An 18,642-nucleotide genomic window follows, 5' to 3' on the forward strand; every position below is an offset into this window, starting at 1 on the left:
TGAACATTTGAGGAGCATTTGTATGGTAAGTGGGGACCTCAGTTACACACACATACCTGGTGTATTCAGTGCTATATGTCAAGTAAATCCCTCACCGTGACAGATTGTGTTAGACTGCTTAAAGTAAAATTAACTTTTAGTTTTGCAGTGTAGTGTACCCTACCTCCTAGCTAGTTTTTCCATTTTTCTACCAATGAATCTTCTCTTTCTCCTGCACAAGACAGAGAACTAACCCTTTCTGTCCTATATTTATGCATACATGAACAGACTTTGATCTAAGCGAAATATTTTTCTGTGCATCTGAATGCACCTCTGTGCGATGGATCAGGGCAAATGATCCAATCCCTGTGTCAAAAGAATATTTCACTATTTTGTTTTTAACATAATTGTATTATAATCCCTTTCTAAAAATAATACAGTTTGACCAATATGTATACTTAGAATCAAAATATACATAAAAAGAGTATAAAATTTATTTTTAGGATTATATAGTGTAGGTATACAGATTTTGGATTGTTGGTTGATGCTCTTATACTGTCATCTTGATCTACATGATTAACTGTTGCTTAGTCTCCAAAATCTTCATTAGAGAGTTAACTGGGCACATTATTCTAACCCTAATATTTTGTTAGGGTTTCTATTTCTATTATCCGTTCACTACAGACATGTCATTTAAAAAAAAATAAAACAAGTCCCTGGAAGAATCCACCCATTTTTGTTGCTGAACATCCAAGGTTCTCCAAGTAGTAAACATTTCGTAGTTGATTGTGAAGCCCAGTGAAAATACTAAAATGCAGAAAGGAACCAATATGATCCACTTATCAAGAAAGCCTTTGTGCTAGGGCACCAACCCTGTGGACTCACCAGCAGTGGAGCCCAGTCCTCTCTGGTCAAAGGTTTGTGTAGATAACTCTGGAGGATGTCAGGATGTGTGGCTCAGGTGTGCACAGAGATAAATTACGGGTTGTGTACGACAGACCATTCTATGGGGAGCCCATGGATGGTCTAGGCAGGGATGTCTAGTCCCTACTGGGCTACATTGGTAGTGAGTTTAGTGAGTGTAGCTCTGTGCTACACTGATTAAGTCCTGGCTCTTCACTTGCTGCTCTTCCTGGGGACTCATCCTGGCATGACAGCGGTCTAGCAGGACTGAGCTGGTGTCCCAGTGGCTTTGCTTGGGAGAGGAGAAGGCCACAGTTGCTCTGTGGAGGCCCAACTGGCCAGTCTTCAGCTGCGGTGAACATCGATGGGAAGCACTGGGACTCGGAGCCCAGCGAACAGACGCAGGCTTGTCGTGACGCTTGCAGAGGGAAGGGACAGAATCCCACAAGACTTTATCTGCAAGCAGGTGCGAAGCAGACGTGGCAGATGTACAGCAAGTGTTACAAAAACTGTTTTTTTCCCCCATGTAAAACTTTACACTGAACAGGGAAAAGGCTTGTCTGTCACAATATTTGCCGAGTGTGCAGTTCTCAGTTGCTTTAATCAACGTAATCAACCTCAGGTAGTGGTAGTTCTGTGCTCCTTCTCTGCTCAGATTCTGGCCTAGGAACTGACTGGAGCTCTACTGGAAATAAAGCTCATCTGATGTTTCCACACTTGAAAATACTTATGTAACGTTTAAATATTAGTAGTATAATTTAATTTGGAATATTGTCCAGGCCTCTTGTCCGGGCTTTGAATACACATCTCTTAGAGCAGCTTAGCAGAATGGGTCTGCCGAGATGTGCAGTGAATGTGTGAACATTCCCAGCTGAGTCCTGCAGTAGAAGCTGTTCCATTGGGAAGACAGAGATGAGTCTGCTGACCATGGAGGCAGCTGGGTTGGTAGTCCAAGGCCTCACGCTGGGTGGTTTGCGATTTCTTTACCTCTGCTTGGCTCTGCTTGTGGTGAAGATGGTCAGTGGGTCCTCAGCCGGCTGGGAACAGATCATTCTGGGCTTTGATCATTCTAATGGCTTATGCGTGTGGCTTGGTGAAGTAGTGAACACACAAATGGAAGTACAATAACAATTTAAAATCAAGTACAAAGGTATTGTGCCAAAGTGTGTTGCCAGTACAGCTTTTCTGCTCCCTGCCATACAGCCTACCATATTGACCAGTGTCTAGAATGCTGTAGGAGGGATACAGCATCATTCTTCCACCAGAAAGTCAATCGACTCGCGTTGGGCTGATGAAAGTGGGGAAACGCTGTCTCAGGTGTTGAGGTTCCAGAACAGCCCATAAATGCTTGTTTGGGCTCAGCTGCGGTGAATGACGTGCAGACAATACGAGTGTCAGTCTCATCGCACCACTGGGAGATCACACGAGCTCTGTGGATGGGAGCACTGTCATCCTGGAAGACTCTCCTCCCAGCAGGAAAGAAAGGCTGCAGCAAGGGGTCTCTAATGCGTGGGTATTGGGCTGGTGTCTCTTGCACCCTGTGCATTCACAGTGGGCTTCAGGTTGCTGGAACCCTCAGCAGGAATCAGCAGCTTTCTGATAATAGATGGATGGATGTAACATTGGCTGCAGTGCTGTGTATATATTACTTTATTACTCATGCATGTATTGATTGTAAATATTTCAGAATGGCTCAGATGTGTGGTAAATTACACCCCTGACAGGACCACTCACTGAATATCTGGGTATATCCTGAAACACAAGTGTTTCTTCTTTGAGACCCTCATGAAATATTTACATATTTCATTTACATATAAGCGCTTTGAGAAGCCACCTTTAAAGGCGCTATATAAAATAAAGCGTATTATTATTATTATTATTATTATTATTATTATTATTATTATTATTGCATATCAAGACGTCCTGGTGTCTGATATGGCCACAGCAACCTGGCCAAATTTTCCCCTGGCCTTTACCAATCATGGCCTCCTAATAATCCCCATCTATGAATTGGCTTCATCGCTCTGCTCTCCTCCCCACTGAGGGCTGGTGTGTAGTGAGCATACTGGTGCACTATGGCTGCCGTCGCATCATCCAGGTGGGGCTGCACACTGGTGGTGGTGGAGGGGATCCCCATTACCTGTAAAGCACTTTGAGTGGAGTGTCCAGAAAAGTGCTACAGTATATAAGTGTAAGCAATTATTAATATTATTAATTAAGATAAGACAAATCACACTTGCACAAATAGCCCAAAGAGGTGTCCTCTGACATACAGTGTATATATACTGTATTCATCCAGGGACATTGTACAGGAATACAGCAACTCCTTTTTACACTGGATTCATGACAATCCGTGTCACCAAAACTTGTCTGAGATGAGCAAACAAGACTCAGGGTAATGGTTTCGCTTTTTCATCAACCAGCTATGTGCATTAAAAACTCATTAACTGCATTTGAGAAGACCAAAGGCTCTTAACAACATGCACATGCTGTTTTTGTTAACTCCACACATGGTTTCAAAGTGTATTTATAGTGAACATTTGTCCTACTCTTTCATTAACTTTTCTTGATTTACCATATTTAGCAAGGAAGAACTGGCTAAGCGTTGTATTCCAAGAAAATTCGGAATTATTTGAAGCACATATTTGGAGCTGTAAATTCAGTTTGTGTGCAAAAGGGCTTGGAAAAGAAAGTGGCACAGCATGCATTTTGCACACTACTGCTATGTACAGTACTGCTGAGCTGTGTGCGACTTGCAAGTGCTACAGTACCAAACGCTCAAGGTTCCTTCTCATTACATCTGAGCAGAAATGTTCAAATGTTTGGAAACCCACCGGGCAGACCAGATAAAAGGCTGCTTCGCAACATTTTTCATTTCTTTCATTCCTGTTGTTTTCCTGGGAATTGCTGTAAATGGCTACATTTTTCCAATGTTTACCTTTCCCAGACTCCTGTCTGAATACAGTGGGTAGATTTTCAGTCATGTTTTCCTTTCAGTAACCGTTAGGTTAAGCTCTGTGAAAGCGCAGTTTCGAACCGTGTGGCAGTGTTGTGAGTTTAAAAGGAATGCTAGCAGCCTGCCAGGTTAATGTCGCTGTTCAGTTCAGGTCACGGAGCTGGAGAGCGAAACAGCTGCCCATGAGTGCTGGTAACAAGCAGGCTCTTCACATACTCCATCCTCCAGGCACACTGGACCTTTTTCTCAATATACTGTACAGTAGAAGTTTCTTTTTCTAAAGTGTACATTCAACATTTCATTAGAGTCTTGGAAGAGGTGGCCTCTCTGTGTGGTATAGGAGAGATCTTGTGTCACAAGCCATCTGACGCAGTGCAATCTTTAGAATCAAGCAATTCAGCGTGTGTATTAGTCTGCCTCTCGACTCCTTCAAGAGGTTCATGGAAATGAGAGAATTTAAACCATAACAAGTACTTGTGCTTCATTGTGTCTGGGATGTTTTTGGCTGTAGTGTAAGCCGTTTTATTTATCCTCATGACTTAGTCGTTACATTACAATGTTGTGTTCAAACAAAATCAAAACATCCAGGCAGAAAAGAAAAAAAAACCAAAAGCACTTATGTCAGGCTTCTCTTACTGTTGATAGTCTGTGTGGAGCTACAGAACATATCCAAATAAGGTATGAGTTGAAAAGGTTGTTTGTGGAGGATGGTTATAATTTCTGGAAGATGAAAAAGTTGTATGCAGGGTAAAATCCCTGTTTGATACCTCTTGGGGGGGGGAAAACAGCTGGAATCAAATATCTCCAAACCTATTGTACACGTTCTTTTGAAAACCACTGAATATGCTTTGGTTGGAGCATTTAAATATAACCATTGTTAATAGGAAAGAAAAACAGCACGGTAACATTTTGTAAGCAGCTGCTTGCTTAAAGGGGCTGGTAAAGTCACTGACTGATATACATATACAGTATATACATACTGTAGCTGAAGTGTTCGTGAGTGGTAAACAATGTGTTTTGTCAGAAGCCTTGTTTTCCCAATTGTGATGCCCTGTTTATTTTTTTTTTACTGAATTTTATTAGGAACACAGAGCCTTTAAATCCTTTAAGAATGGGCGAAAACAGTTCTGGAGCATAAGCTGTGAAGTCCAGTAGAGTTATTTTTGTGAGCCCCTATGTATTTATACAGTTTATTCATACAGTTTGCAGAGAGCGATGTGGCCTTCATCAGTGCTGTGGGGATAAGGCCCTCCCCAGAGGCTGTACCAGAGTTGGCTTCTTAGCTCCCATACAGGCGTGAGTCTCTTATCTTTCTTGAGTAGCCATCTGGCTCCTTCCCCAGTGAAGGACAGGAGGCTTCTGGCTTTGAACTCTTTCTATTTCTGTCGGTAGACATCCGCCCTGTCACTGGAGGCTGTCTCTAGTTACTTCACCACCCTGTTTGGCAGGGCAGATGCCGTCTCGAGCAGTCGTCATTTTTAGGCCGAAAGCTCTTCTGCTGAAAGATCCGCCCTCTTTTAAATTTCTGATCATTCCCCGAAGTGGGAGTCCGTGTGGTAGTCAAGGTGTCCGCGCAAAATGCGGAAAGTACTGTATTCTCTTCGTAGTCATGTTTCACAGAGGGAGCTGGAAGTTGCCTGTGACAAGAGAAGGGTCAACTCGGAAAGTATTTCCACACTTGAAAAAGATGCATTCTCATAGGAAAAGAATGAAACTTCTGGAGAATGAATCCAGCTCTGTGTGGTTCTTGAATGATCCAGGTGCATATCATTCCATAATGTGTTTTTGCCAAAAGTTTCCTCGGATATACATTTTATTTCTTAACAGCAGTGCCATTAATTTTTGTATAAACGTATTTTTTTAAAAAAATTTTAAGTTACTCTTAATAATGCATTTGATGTCTTGGAGTTAGTGTCATACTTAGGATATTGTTATAGTTTAAGTAAAGTGCTTCTGTACACAAGATAAACCAATACCTCAGAACACAGACTGCATGGCAGAACAGGCACTCTCAGATAACATGGACCATTCCCCACAATGTAGGTGCAGCTGACTCCCAGTAAGCAAGAAATATTAATGGGGAGGAAATATTTTAGGTGGCATAAACACCTGAATGATAATTAAGAAGCTACTTTCTGGCTCTAATGTTCCTTTTATTTTGAGCTTTTCAGCATTTTCCTATTATTGACAATTTATATAGCTCTGTCCTCCAACATTTGATTTTCTTGACAAACAGTGTTAATCTGTTCCCTAAATATTAAATTGAATTTGTTCTAGATATAAAAAAAGCCTTTGGAGGAATAGGAAACGGTAAAATGACTTTGCTTTGTGGAAATTCTATATGTTTTCCAGTTGGTCTAACTTGGATTCATTGTATTACTGTTGTGATATTTTGACTTAACGAATAGCACTTAATTACTAAAGAATCAGAAAGCACTTTACGTACAGGCAGGTGACACTCTTCATCTACCACTGTAGAGCAGGCCCCCACCTGGATAGCAGCCACTGAGAACCAGCAGCCCCATTGCTCAGCACATCAGATGGAGGAGGGAGAATTTACTTAGAAATTGAATTAAGGGGTAAATGTAGGGATGTCGGATTGTGCATTCCAGAGTGGAATTTAGCCAGGAACTAGCTACACTTACGAACAGCCCAATCGTATCTTTAATGTCAAAGTAGGCAGGACCTCTGCTTGATTTCTTGTCCAAAGGATGGTGGCTCATAAAGCACAGAGCAGTCGGTCGCCCCACGGTCCGTTGCTTTAGGGGGTTCTTGTCCAGAGTGAAAAGTGCATTTTCCACTCCACCAGCACCAGTTACAGACTGGACTGGGCCTTGCTTGAGTTCAGGTGGTGTCACGGTTTAGCGTGATGTTTCTAGTCTCCCTAGACTGTCAAGTCCTGGGTTGTGTAAGTCATTTAACAGACATCATGAGCTAAATCAAAGACCTCTAGATGGTGATCCTGGGAGCTATTAAGAGCTTCAATAAACTACATTTAAATAAAGGGACATTAAAGAAAAACAGTTCATTAGATCGTAATTATTTAGAGCGAGACATTTTTGTCAGTCTTCAGAACGTGTGCATCTTTTCCTTTAAAAAAAAAAAATCACCCTATTACTATTTTGTGAGTATCAGATTTTTAGGAGTTGTGATTTTAAGATCCAGGGAAGAATACAGTATGTTTTGGGCTGCAGATGAAATATTTCATTTTCAGAAGACGATTAAGAGAATTGTGTGTGCGTCTTCAGAGTCATGTAAGAGTGTCTTTTGCTCGTCCATAAAAATTGTACTTCTCTGTGTAAACTGATCGATGCATAAAATACCATTTTCCCAGTCTGTGTTTTATTTATTTTTTTGTTTTTTGTCCTTCTTAAAGATATGCAACAAACATACAGTTTGTACATGTGCAGGATAACAGCGTTTAAATGGCTAATTTTACCCCATCAGTTGACAGTATGTTATTCAGCTGCCCCAAAGAATCTGCAAAAGTGAATTTCAGAAACGACGTCAGGGTTGTGTTGTCTCTTTCTTCACAAAGGCAAGCCTTCTGGATTTAATTATTGCAGAGTTTTGTGGCTACAGTTATCTGTAGACGCATGAAAATCTGTGGGTGGCATAATAACTGGTCAGAGGTGAGCGAACAGGTAATTATTTCACTGAGCATGACACCGTGACCAAGGAAAAATGCAGTAAAGCATTTGGAGTATTCAAGAGTAATTAAATAATCTATCACACCAAGGCAGGGAATTAGATGAGTTTCCTTGCGCTGAATTAACTCAGCTCAGAACTAAACACTTCGCCGTGCGCTTACGAGCCTGCAGGTCACTGAAGCGGTGTTTACTTTTTATTAGCGTTTTTATCTTTAAATTAATCAATTGGGAGCACACCCTCATATACAAAGAAGATCCGAAGAGTAACCGTTCAGACAGCAGGACATTTATGGTAGCAATCTGAGTGAAGAGGCAGTGACACATGAAGGAAGGTTGTTGCCCTCATATACAGACGGGAAACGGAAAGAATATGAAGAGAGGTGGATGCAGAAGAAAGCTAGGAGAGGGAACAGCCCGGACATGTTGTAACAGCACTTGTGGACCACGGGGAATGAGAATGATTAAATCCCCCCCCCCCCCACCATCACAGGGCCAAATGACAAGAAAAAAATAAAATTCAACTTAATCCCATTCCTGCACTGACTCAACAAGTAAAACCTCATTGTAAAAGCTGTGTGATTGCTTGTGCTCAACGCTTTTGTTAAAGTTTAACATCGTAATGTTTTTACGATGTTTGTAAAAAGATGAACAGTTATTATGATTGCAGCAGATGCTGCGGATGGTGTGCTCCGCGTTTATTCGTAGCCGCGATGAAATCGGAACACGCATTATAGAGCAAAGATTTACAGCTTCCCATACATCTTGCTTTAACCAGCTCTCCAAATGTTGCACTTCGGTTGTTACAGCACGGCACCCAAGGGAGTCGTAATTGTCAGAGATGGTGCATTGAAATCCAGAAAACACGAGGGTCACTTTTATTCACACCTCCGGAGTTTGGATTGCGCTAACCACACGCCTCCCGCAGCGGGAGCTACGAGTTGACCATGCGAGACCGTTTCGTTTGCTGGCGCTCAAGAATTTGGATTTGGATGTACAGTGTGCTCTGGAGCACAGTCGTGCAGGCATGTCCAGACGGCTTGAGCTTCTTGGCAGAAACCTGGGACCAGGCGTTTGGTCTAAACTGGCTGCTGCGCGTTGGGAGTTCGCCCCCACGAGGCCTCCAGAGCTCGCAAAACAACTCCAAAACGCCACCGACTCCCTGCCAGCTTTCATAGTGAGTGGCTGTTTCGTCAACGTGAGCTTTACCTGCAGTTAGGACTTAAGATCACTTTATTGGCCATATACAATTTCTTGCAGTAGGAATTCATACATACCCCAGCTTGCTCTCCATGAGACACACAGACAAGGAGAGAAGCTTGGGGTTAGAGCGCAGGGTCAGCCATTTATACAGCGTCCCTGGTGCAGCTGGGGTTAAGGGCCTTCCTCAGGGGCCCAACGGAGTAGGATTCCTCTGCCAGCCGCGGGATTTGAACCAGGGACCTCCCAGCCACAGGCACAGCTCCTTAGCCACAGAGCCACTGCACCGCACTTTGATGGGGCCACTCAAGGACATTCACTTTCTTACTGTTCAGCCACACTATAGCAGTATAGCTTTTCCTTGCGCTTGGGATCATCGTCCTTCTGAAAGGCAAATCTGTGTCCCAGATTAGGCTTCCTCTACGATTTGCCAGTACTTTGCTCCATCTATGTTTCCATCTGTCTTGACAAGCTTCCCGGTCCCTGCTGATGAGGAGCAGGTCTGTAACAGCATGTGGTCACCACCATGCTTAACGGTATGGTTGCTGTTAACATAATTCCCAGTTTTGTCTTCTCTGTGCTGCTGATGACATGTCACGACATATTGCATAAACACTTTGAGCAACTCCTTATTCAGTGTTTAGCTTTAAAACACTATTTGTGCTGTATTTTTCCCCCAACATTGTTTTTCAATATCCCTATATATACATCTCGTGTATAGATTGATAGAGAAATAGACTCAATATTCCTAAGATCAGAATTATTTTAATCTCCTTTATGCACGTTGCTGAGTTTATTCATTAGTAAATAAATGTGAAGAAGATACTTTTTCTTATAACCAGGAGGCTGGGAAGGTCAGTCATGAGTTGGCAGACTGCACTTGTGTCCAGAAGCTGTTATTAGTACTGTCAGCATTAGAGGCTAACTGTAATAACAGCAGCATTCTTTCTGCTACTTTTTGCTGACAGCCTGTAATATCTTCATCAAAACAAGACTGAAGCCAGGAACAGTGTCTGGCTGTTCTGCCTTCTTAGTTTGTCATTCGCTTTGCGAAGTTCAGACATCCAGTACATACTGCAGTTTTATGTAGTGACATTCTGCCTGTGTTTAACTTACAGTATCTTTATACAATTTCCATTTTTTTCAAAATTCAGTTGTCAACAGCCCTTCAGATATCCCCCTTCTCGTGGAATTAAGTTTTGTAAGCCCTTAGACTCTTTGTGGAATTGATTAGATGTAAAGGAGTAGCTCAGAGTAAAAAACATTGATTTGAAAAGCAATTAGACCACAACGTTAATTAAATGTCAGTATACGACTGTGAAAATACAGAGCCTTGCAAAAGTATTCAGAGCCTTCCTATGGCGTCTCATTTTGTGAACGTACAAGACAGTGCATGCAGATTTTTTAAATGTAATATTTTATTCAAATCATGAACGCCAATGCTGCAACTGAAGACGCTGGATAAGATCATTAAAGATCAGATACAGTAGCGTTACACAGGATAAGTAAATGTCAGCAAAATCTAAACAGAAAAAAATCGAAAAAATGTCAATTGCGTAAGTATTCAAATTTGTGAACTAAGTATTTGGTGGAAGCAATAGCATTTAAGTCAGGACCGTGAGTGGGCTTCTCAAGAACATTTTATTTCTATTAATAAGCCTCCCCACCGTAGATGTGGCCTCATCACCCTAAAATATGTTTGCTTTGCCATAGAACATGCTCCTTTCAGTGTTTTGTACACAGAATCATTCTGTAAAGGGTACTATTTCTGCCTTTTCACATCTGAGAAGTTTTTGCTGGTAAAGGCGTTTGTTTTAATGTTGAGTGGTTGTCAAAGGCTTCTTTTTTTGCCATGAGTGCAATGTCTTGTTTTTTCCAGTAACAAATATTTTGTGAATGTACTGTAATACTTTGTGGATGAAACAAAGCTGTTTGTCACGTCAGTGGTTGTCCGTTTTGGTAAGCTCGTTTTGGTTTTATGTTTTTGATGAATTTCTGCTGCTTGGATATTCAATTTAACTCCGTGTACAGGAAAACTGGAAAAAAAAAACAAAGCAAATCCTTTACAACACGTGACTTTGCACACGCGTACAATTCATGTGTTGTCCTTAAAGTGTCACTTGCAAACAATCCCTGGACCGAAGGTTTTAATGAGAAATGTGATCAGTGGACAAGTTTTACTGCTTGTCTCTTTGTTTTATTTTGTGAAGAGTTTAAAATGTCCTGGTTCTCATTCATTCATTTAATTGTAATTACTGCATGAATGTGTAGCTAACGTGATTCTCTTACAAACCTTTAAATGTGCACACTTTTCGTGCTTTTATTTTAGTTCACTTTGTTTTCACTATTTTCTGTTCTGGGATTCAATCCTAATCATTCACTGTGCATTTCTGTGCTGTGATAATGTTACGATTCAGTATCACAATGTTTTTGAAGTGCTGTGTTATTCTTCCTTTCGAAATATGTTCGATGGCAACTCGTGGTAATTTCAAAGTCGGGTGCAGAAATATAAAGTGAAAATCTGAAATCTCTGTAAAATTGCTAAAATATGCAAATTATGGTCGGCTTAATTTCATTGCCGGTTTTAATGCTTTTAATTGGAAAGAGATAAGCGACTCAGAAGTATACAGTACGTTTCAGATGTATGAGACATCCGTGTTATCTCGGTGTTGCACCTCACCGGGTATATTTTCAGGCTTCTAGCAGATAATGCCCTTAGACACACTCCCAAAAAGAGATGTTTACATGATCACATTTGTACGTTTGCAAAATTAAATATCCAGTTCATACTGCAAATGAATTTGTTTTTATTCCGGTGTGCTGTATGCGCACAGTAGTTGGTACAGCCCCGATACAGCAGTATTAAACTTGCCCTGTCCTCGACTGTTACAATGCATGTCAACATTCCTGCTGTGACTCCTTACAAAGTGTCAGCACTGTTCGCTAGCTTTATGAGCCTGCGCTGAAATTCCTTCTTGGCTTCATCACTCTCTATATTGCCTCTTTGTTGTGCTGTACCCCCCTTGTCTGAGTCCTCCCTTGGAAGCCAGGAACACCTGTTGCTCTCTGTATGGCGGAGCATTGACCTGCTGTCACGTAACAGTAAGGTGCAGACTAACGCAGCTCGATGTGAAGGGTGCCTCTTCAGCCAACAGATGACATTTAGCTCACACACAGAGCTCTTGGGTCCACACCAGCATTACTATGAAGCGGCTTCCCTTGAACTTTTATTAGACGTGGGCTGGCCATCACGATGACGCTTTCAACGCCTGCGAATCCACAGTGCTTCCTTCTCTTCCATCCTCGGCGTGAATCAGCACAGAAATCATCTGGTTTGCCAACATGCAGTCGCTTTCAGAAAGGCGTGTATTGACAGTGTGACATTGCTTAAGCTGTTGTAAGAGCGAACCTTTGTGATCTCTCTGAAGTTTTACAGTGAGTGCAGTGTAGTTTTTCCATGACAATGCAACTTTGAGCTCTAAGGAACAAATAAGTAAAGTGTTTTGGCAAGACATCAGACAACATTAAAGGCCCTGTAAACTCAGTATGTAGTCTGCTTGGTGTTACTGCCAAATATTTTCACCATAGTGGATGTTTATTTTTCTGTGTTTAAAGTGTGTTTTTCTTGTTTTGCTGTACAAGCAGTATATTGTTTTGTGTTGTCCTCAAAGGGACGATAGGGTATCTTCCAGGAAATGTGTTCTGCGGGGTTCCCTTGGTGATGAACTATTAGATTCCACATTAGTCCAGGTGGATAAATATTGGTTGCAGTTCCTGCAGGTGTGCAAATCTACTCTTTCGGTGCCATCTGCAAATCATCAAGTGCCAGTTTCTCTGTTCATTCGTTTTTTTATGTGATTAGGAGTGTACTGTAAGACAACCTGGTAAAAGATCAGTTTGTAGGTTTAAAGCAACCATGTCTATTTGCGTGACTGGCAAGCTGTTAGCACCAAACTACACACCTTTTACCTTTTGTTAATGTCACTTTTTATTGGAAGTCAGACGTGGCACTGTCCACCTCCCTGAGCAAGGTTATGCAAATTGATTTAAATATTAATTAAGTCTAAAAGTCAGATAAAAAATAGGAATATCTGTGAGAATGTAAGAAAGAAGAAGCACCCCTGAGCTTAACAGCTGCAAATTGAAGGAGTGAGAGTGACAGTTACTGATGGGATAAATCAATCGAGCTGGTTTCTCCCCGCTAGCAGGCAGCAGTCTTGGCTACAGCCTCATGTCTTTTTATAGAAACCTGCTCTAACACTTGCTACTGTATGAAAAGGATTCCTCTTCGTGTACATTAAGCCAAAAGGCTTTCTTCTGCTGTTCCTCTTTGCACTGCAATCCAGTTACCATAGGACATGGGGCCCGTCATCTCACATTTGTAAAGTGATTTTATTTTTTTTAGTCCAGAATCCTTAAAAAAAAAAAAGTTAATCCATTTTACCGTTCCTACTCGAGTTTAACGGGAACCAAAGGTTTGTGGTACACTGTGCAAAGTAGGTTGGAGCGAAACCTTGTTCCCCTTTCTTTCCCATGAAGAGTGAGAGAGAGAGAAAAAAAACTTTTACTCTGCCTTTTACAATGGAGCTGCTGGGTTCACTGCTGCCATGGCAACAGACCACATGATGAGTGTATTAGATTGCCTGGGACAGAGTGCGCTGAGGCATAGACAGAGCGCATACCCTGCCTCCTGCTCAAATTCTGGGTTCACCAGAGTTTCTCTGCACTTTCTTAATAGACTGAAGTTAACTCCTCAGTCTTCAGACCTTCCCCTCTGTTATAATTAAAACTGCCCAGTCTCTGCAGTCCCAGAGGGATTCCTTCAGGTGAGGAATATATATATATTTTTGTTCTTCTTGAGATCGCTTTCTCTCTTATTGTGTTATTGAGGTTAAATTGTTTTTATTTTCTGTTTTACCAAAACATTAATTTAGCTAAAATCGGTTTCATCTTTGCAATATCCTATTCTTTAGTTCCTCTGAATCTCCAACCCAGCCCATGCCAATACTGTGCAGAAATTCTTAAAAATAGATAAAGCCGGGATACCTGGTGACTGCCACAGGCTATATTGTTTTTCATATGATGCTAGAAAACAAAATCAGATTCACATTTCAGGCTGCTGTTGGCAACTTTGGTTCCACCTCTCAGATTAGCCTGCTTCAAGACAGAAGGTGTGGACGCCTGAAAAAAAAAAGGTTTCTGGAGGCTGACAAACACCAGGCTGATTTTATTTTACGGTTTATTGGCTTTTCTTGGGAATATAATGTGCTTTTACTTGTATACGGCAAGTTTTTAGTTGTATACAGCAAGTCTGCCCTGTGTGTAGTTTGTATCACTAAGGTTCTGTAGAATATGGCTAAAGCACACACTGGGGAATGAGCCAGCTTCTGTACAAAACTAACAGAGCAGGCAGCTGTGTAGTTCTTAAGTTACTCATTGACTAGATTTCCCTTCTTTGACTTCAAGATTTATTTTGCTGTGGAATAAGTAACAAGTGCATGAGAATTTCTGTCCACGCTGTTTCATACCATGTACATCATAGTTGTCTGACGTTCATGACGTTCAAGCTAAAGCCAAAATAGCAAGCTTATGGCTGTAGTATGCTTTTTGATCTTCCCTGCTTTGTAAGGAGCGTTATTTTTCACCCGTCCGTTATATTAATTATTCCGGTACTTGTAGCTGTGTGTCAGGGCTTTATTCTTGCCGACAGAAACTGGCAGAGCAGCTCCTGGTCTTTCTCAGCTCAGTAGCCCGGCTGCAGGTGATGAGTAACTGAACGTAAATGTTAAAGTGAGGCCCCTTGCTCTGGGAGAATCGTACGCAGCCTACAGCTCCAAAGATGAGGCAGAAAGTCATAGATTCCTATTTCTCATAGCTTAAGCCTCTGCTGAAGCTGTTGTACCTGCACCTTCTCAATCTGTATCATTCCTTTTTAAATTCTCATCGATCAGTGCGGGGAAGAATATTTTTGCTGGAAATTCTGTAGGATTTCCTGATTGAATTCTTCTGTGAGGCTCTGTGGCTCAGGATCTGCGCCTGTGGCTGGAAGGTTGCCGGTTCGTATCCTGCGGCCGGCAGAGGAATCCTACTCCATTGGGCCCCTGAGCAAGGCCCTTAACCCCAACTGCTCCAGGGGCGCCGTATAAATGGCTGACCCTGCGCTCTGACCCCAGGCTTCTCTCCCTGTCTGTGTGTCTCATGGTGGGCAAGTTAGGGTATGTGCAAAGACAAATTCCTAATACAAGAAATTGTATATGGCCAATAAAGTGATCTTATCTTTTCTTATGTGCACCATGTTTTGTCAGATTTCCAAAGTTGCTTTCACTTTACTATAGTTTGTTCTACTTAATCATCAGCTCAGAACTCCTGCTCAGAAGCTGTTCATCACAGGGATCATTTCTGAATGAAATTGCCTTTTTTATTCAAATGAAACAAGTTGCTTTTCTTTCGAATTTAGTGGTGGTGTGATGGTTAAAAACATATTTTTAAAGCGATGGACTTGTAACAACAGAGCTCCTTATCTGTGCTTAAAAATGAATTGAAGTGCCCCGATGCTGTGCTATTGTACTTGATTTTTCTAAAATAGTGTAACGCTTACGGTCGACAGGCACTGTGTAAGAGCCGGCTTACCAGAGCAGGTGACGTCACCGCCCTTCCCAGTGATAGCAGGACTACAGCTACTGGGCTGTGGAGAGATCTCTCTTTGGCTCACCGAGCTAGGACCCTGTTGAGTGACGCGGGAGTCCCGGGTTCGAGCCCCTGACGGTGGGGGGCCGACCTAATGTGGCAAGGGCGCCTGCATGAACCCCCGTTGCGTTACAATAGTAAATATGTTTTGGATGAAGCAATAGTGGAAGGAAAAGGGTGATTTTATCAATTATTCTGATGTTATTGTGGTAATGATAAAATCTGTAACGATAGGAACAAGTTTAATGAGATTACACACTCTGAGGACAAGGATTGTGTGGTTCGTGTCAGTGACAAGAGCTGGTACTGAATCTTGAAGCAGTCTGTTATCTTATTTTGATAACGGGTGGTTTTTAAAGATTTTATTAAAGATAAAGTTGCACAGGTTGGTAATGTGACATTCAGGCTCTGTGCTAAACAAGGGAGTGTTGTAGGAGATTTTTGGCGATGAGTTCATGTAAATATTTACTAGTGGCCAAGTATAGGCCCTAACAAAATGTATTCATACTTTATTCTCCTGCCAAGCTAATGTAGCATCTGGCAAACACGCAAAACTACAGCGCTTGAAATCTGTAATTACATGATGTACTGAGTAATGATAAAAAATCAACCTGAAGCCTAGCCAATATGGCCAATACAGAAACTACAAAATTAGTTTCACCAGTAGGTGTCAGTGTCCACAGGGCAGTGGACACTGATGTATTCGAGAAGTCACTTCTGTTTCACCTGGATCTTTCTTTCCTTCCACCGATTTTCCTCATCCTCTGCGTTGCAGGTGAGTGTATTGTATATGATGAACTAGATGCATCACTCATACTTGCAGTGAGAAGGTGGACATGTCTTCAGTGCTGAATGGTGAATGACTCATGGTATTAGCCAGTGTACAACAGTAGGGGAGTAGTTCAGGCCCACATGTAATGATGATACCACAGTGTATTTACACTTGTCATCTGTCAGTATTATTAGGGGTTTTGAAAATCCTAGCCTTTGATGATAGCAGCAAACAGACATGAACCCTGCCTTTTACAAAGGGCATCACCAAATCCTTTGCTTTTCTTTTAAAAATCTTGTTTGATATAATGTATTTTTTTGTGCTTGTACCACTTCTTTTTTTCTTTGCTTATACGCAAATCAGCTCAAAGAAAGCAAAAGGAAAATGCAGATGGCAGATGTGCAATTTCTTTCATATCCTTTTGTTTTCAGAAGGGCACCTCATGCTCCTTACTGGTCGCTTCTTGGTATAAACTAAACATCTTCAATTACTCAGTAGTTAAGTCGAGAGAGGTTTGAGGATGCAGATAAAATTAATTTACAAATGCTCCAGAGTTATGATTAAGATTAATTATGAATGTTTTTATGATTGTTAGTATCATACTCGTTGACTTCTGGTCTATGTTAAATTATGCTAAGTATAGCCTAGAGTATGACATTATTAATGTAAAGTCACCCTAAATTATTAACATAATTTAGTTCAACAACATACTGTAGCTTTCAATCTACCATTTTGCCTGTTTGCGTGGATGTGCAGTATTCTTATTATGGAATCACAGTTAATTATGCATTTGCCTATATCAGCAGCCCCTGGGCCACAATATACAGCTCAGAGCCAGCAATATACAGCTCAGAGCCAGCATATCATGATCAGCCTTTGCTGGGGGACATCACCCTCACATTCATGGTGTCAGTAGTGGGATATGTGAGGCATGTCCAATTTACTCTAAGGCAGAAGGAGGCTGTGACCAAGCCTAAGCTTTTTTTTAAGTTATACGTTAACTCGTTGTTACTGCTGCTGTCTGTGTTTATGTTTTTGGGTATTTCCTTAATGTCTTTGTATTGGAGTATACATGCAAATAAGCATTTCATTGCACATGTGTGTATAACAATAAACTGAACTTAACTTAAGCTTGCACCATCACAGCAAGGCTTTCTGTGTTATGCAATATATTTAGCTCTGGATTCATAAATCCTGAATCAATTTATATAATTTACCAATGACACAAAACTTTGAAGAAGATAAGCCGCTCATTATTTAAAGGAATTAAACAGGAGCCAAGAATTATGGACAGCACTGGTCTTGTGAGAAAGGTTTTCATAGAAATGCCGCAGTGCGGGGTACAGCACTGTAGACAGTGATCCTGTTGGCCCAACACATCCTCTCAGTGTAATACATAGTGAATCAGCATCTTTACCTTCTTTCACCTATATGTAGTGGAAGGAGGGATGATAGTTGTGTGTAACCTCCTTTGATGAGTTGGTTTGAGGCAGTTCTGTGAAATCCTGCATACTGTACGTTCTAGAGGGCCATTCTGGACCTTCTGTCAATAAATGCAAGGTGCAGATCTGTATAAGGAGGAAATCGGGTCACATTATGCCTGACGTTACAGTTTGTTCTCTTTGAAAATATTTTGAATCATGAGGAATACAAATTTAATGAGGGAGATAAATATTCAGCATTTTTCAAAGAAGAAAGACCCATGTTGTGTCAAGAGATCAAAGAAAGCAGCAAATTGCCTGTGATTAAGATTGAACTGAACAACTGTCATTGAGCTGAAGTGAATATAAATAATTCTTGGCTCCCATCATTCCACAGTCTGAGGTTAAAACCTTACTTTTAAGACACTGCTGTCCAGCTGACCAGGCTCTGATATTATTCCAGTTAACAAATGTTTCAGTCGAGAAGCATATCTAAGTATTCCAAAAATATGTTTTAGAGCCGAAACCTCTCTATTAGATTAAATGTAAATTTACCAAGTGGAGTATGACTGAATGTTCTGAAGTATACGTTTTAACAGTTTTAGTGAGGTAATAATCATCGTGAAAGTTTCATGTTGAGTATTATTGTCTCATGACTGTTTTCTTTGTTGTTCTTGTTTATAAGAAACCAAAACTGAAGAAAGGAAAGCTAAAGTTGGGGAAGGGTAGTGGTGTTCTGTAAAGGAACTGGCAGATAGCTGCAAATTAAATACGCGAGCTATTTGTCGTTGTCCAGAGGTCACTTCTGTATGGGTAGCCAACAATATGTAGCCAACGGACATAAATCAAAAGGCCGGTGTGCCTCCTAATGAAGCCCACTAGACCATGCGCACCCTCAAACACTTTATTATTAAGTACAGGCTTGAATTTGATGTGGTGTGGCTGCTATGCTTCCAGGAATACCCCCAAAGGGATGCCGAAGACAAAAACAATTAGGGGACAGCCGTGTTCAGCACCCGTCTCCAGCGGGAGACACGCTGGAGGCCAGAGTCTTTAAAGGGCACCGCCACCGGCAGG

At 41.4% G+C, this 18,642-nt stretch overlaps 1 protein-coding gene across 16 annotated transcripts in view; it reads left to right on the plus strand.

The window, feature by feature from the left end:
• dtna (dystrobrevin, alpha) overlaps positions 1-18,642 on the plus strand; it is a 146,099-nt gene that overhangs the window by 60,066 nt on the left and 67,391 nt on the right. The window contains exon 1 of one of the 16 annotated variants that reach the window (XM_069191498.1): positions 13,420-13,511. The exons of the other annotated variants lie outside the window; for them this stretch is intronic. The gene's annotated coding sequence lies outside the window, so the exon portion shown is untranslated. Of the gene's footprint in view, positions 1-13,419; positions 13,512-18,642 lie in introns of those variants that run through there. 16 annotated transcript variants of the gene reach the window in all.

Source organism: Lepisosteus oculatus, chromosome 6 (genome assembly GCF_040954835.1).
Source record: "Lepisosteus oculatus isolate fLepOcu1 chromosome 6, fLepOcu1.hap2, whole genome shotgun sequence".
NCBI classification, from domain to species: Eukaryota; Metazoa; Chordata; class Actinopteri; order Semionotiformes; family Lepisosteidae; genus Lepisosteus; species Lepisosteus oculatus.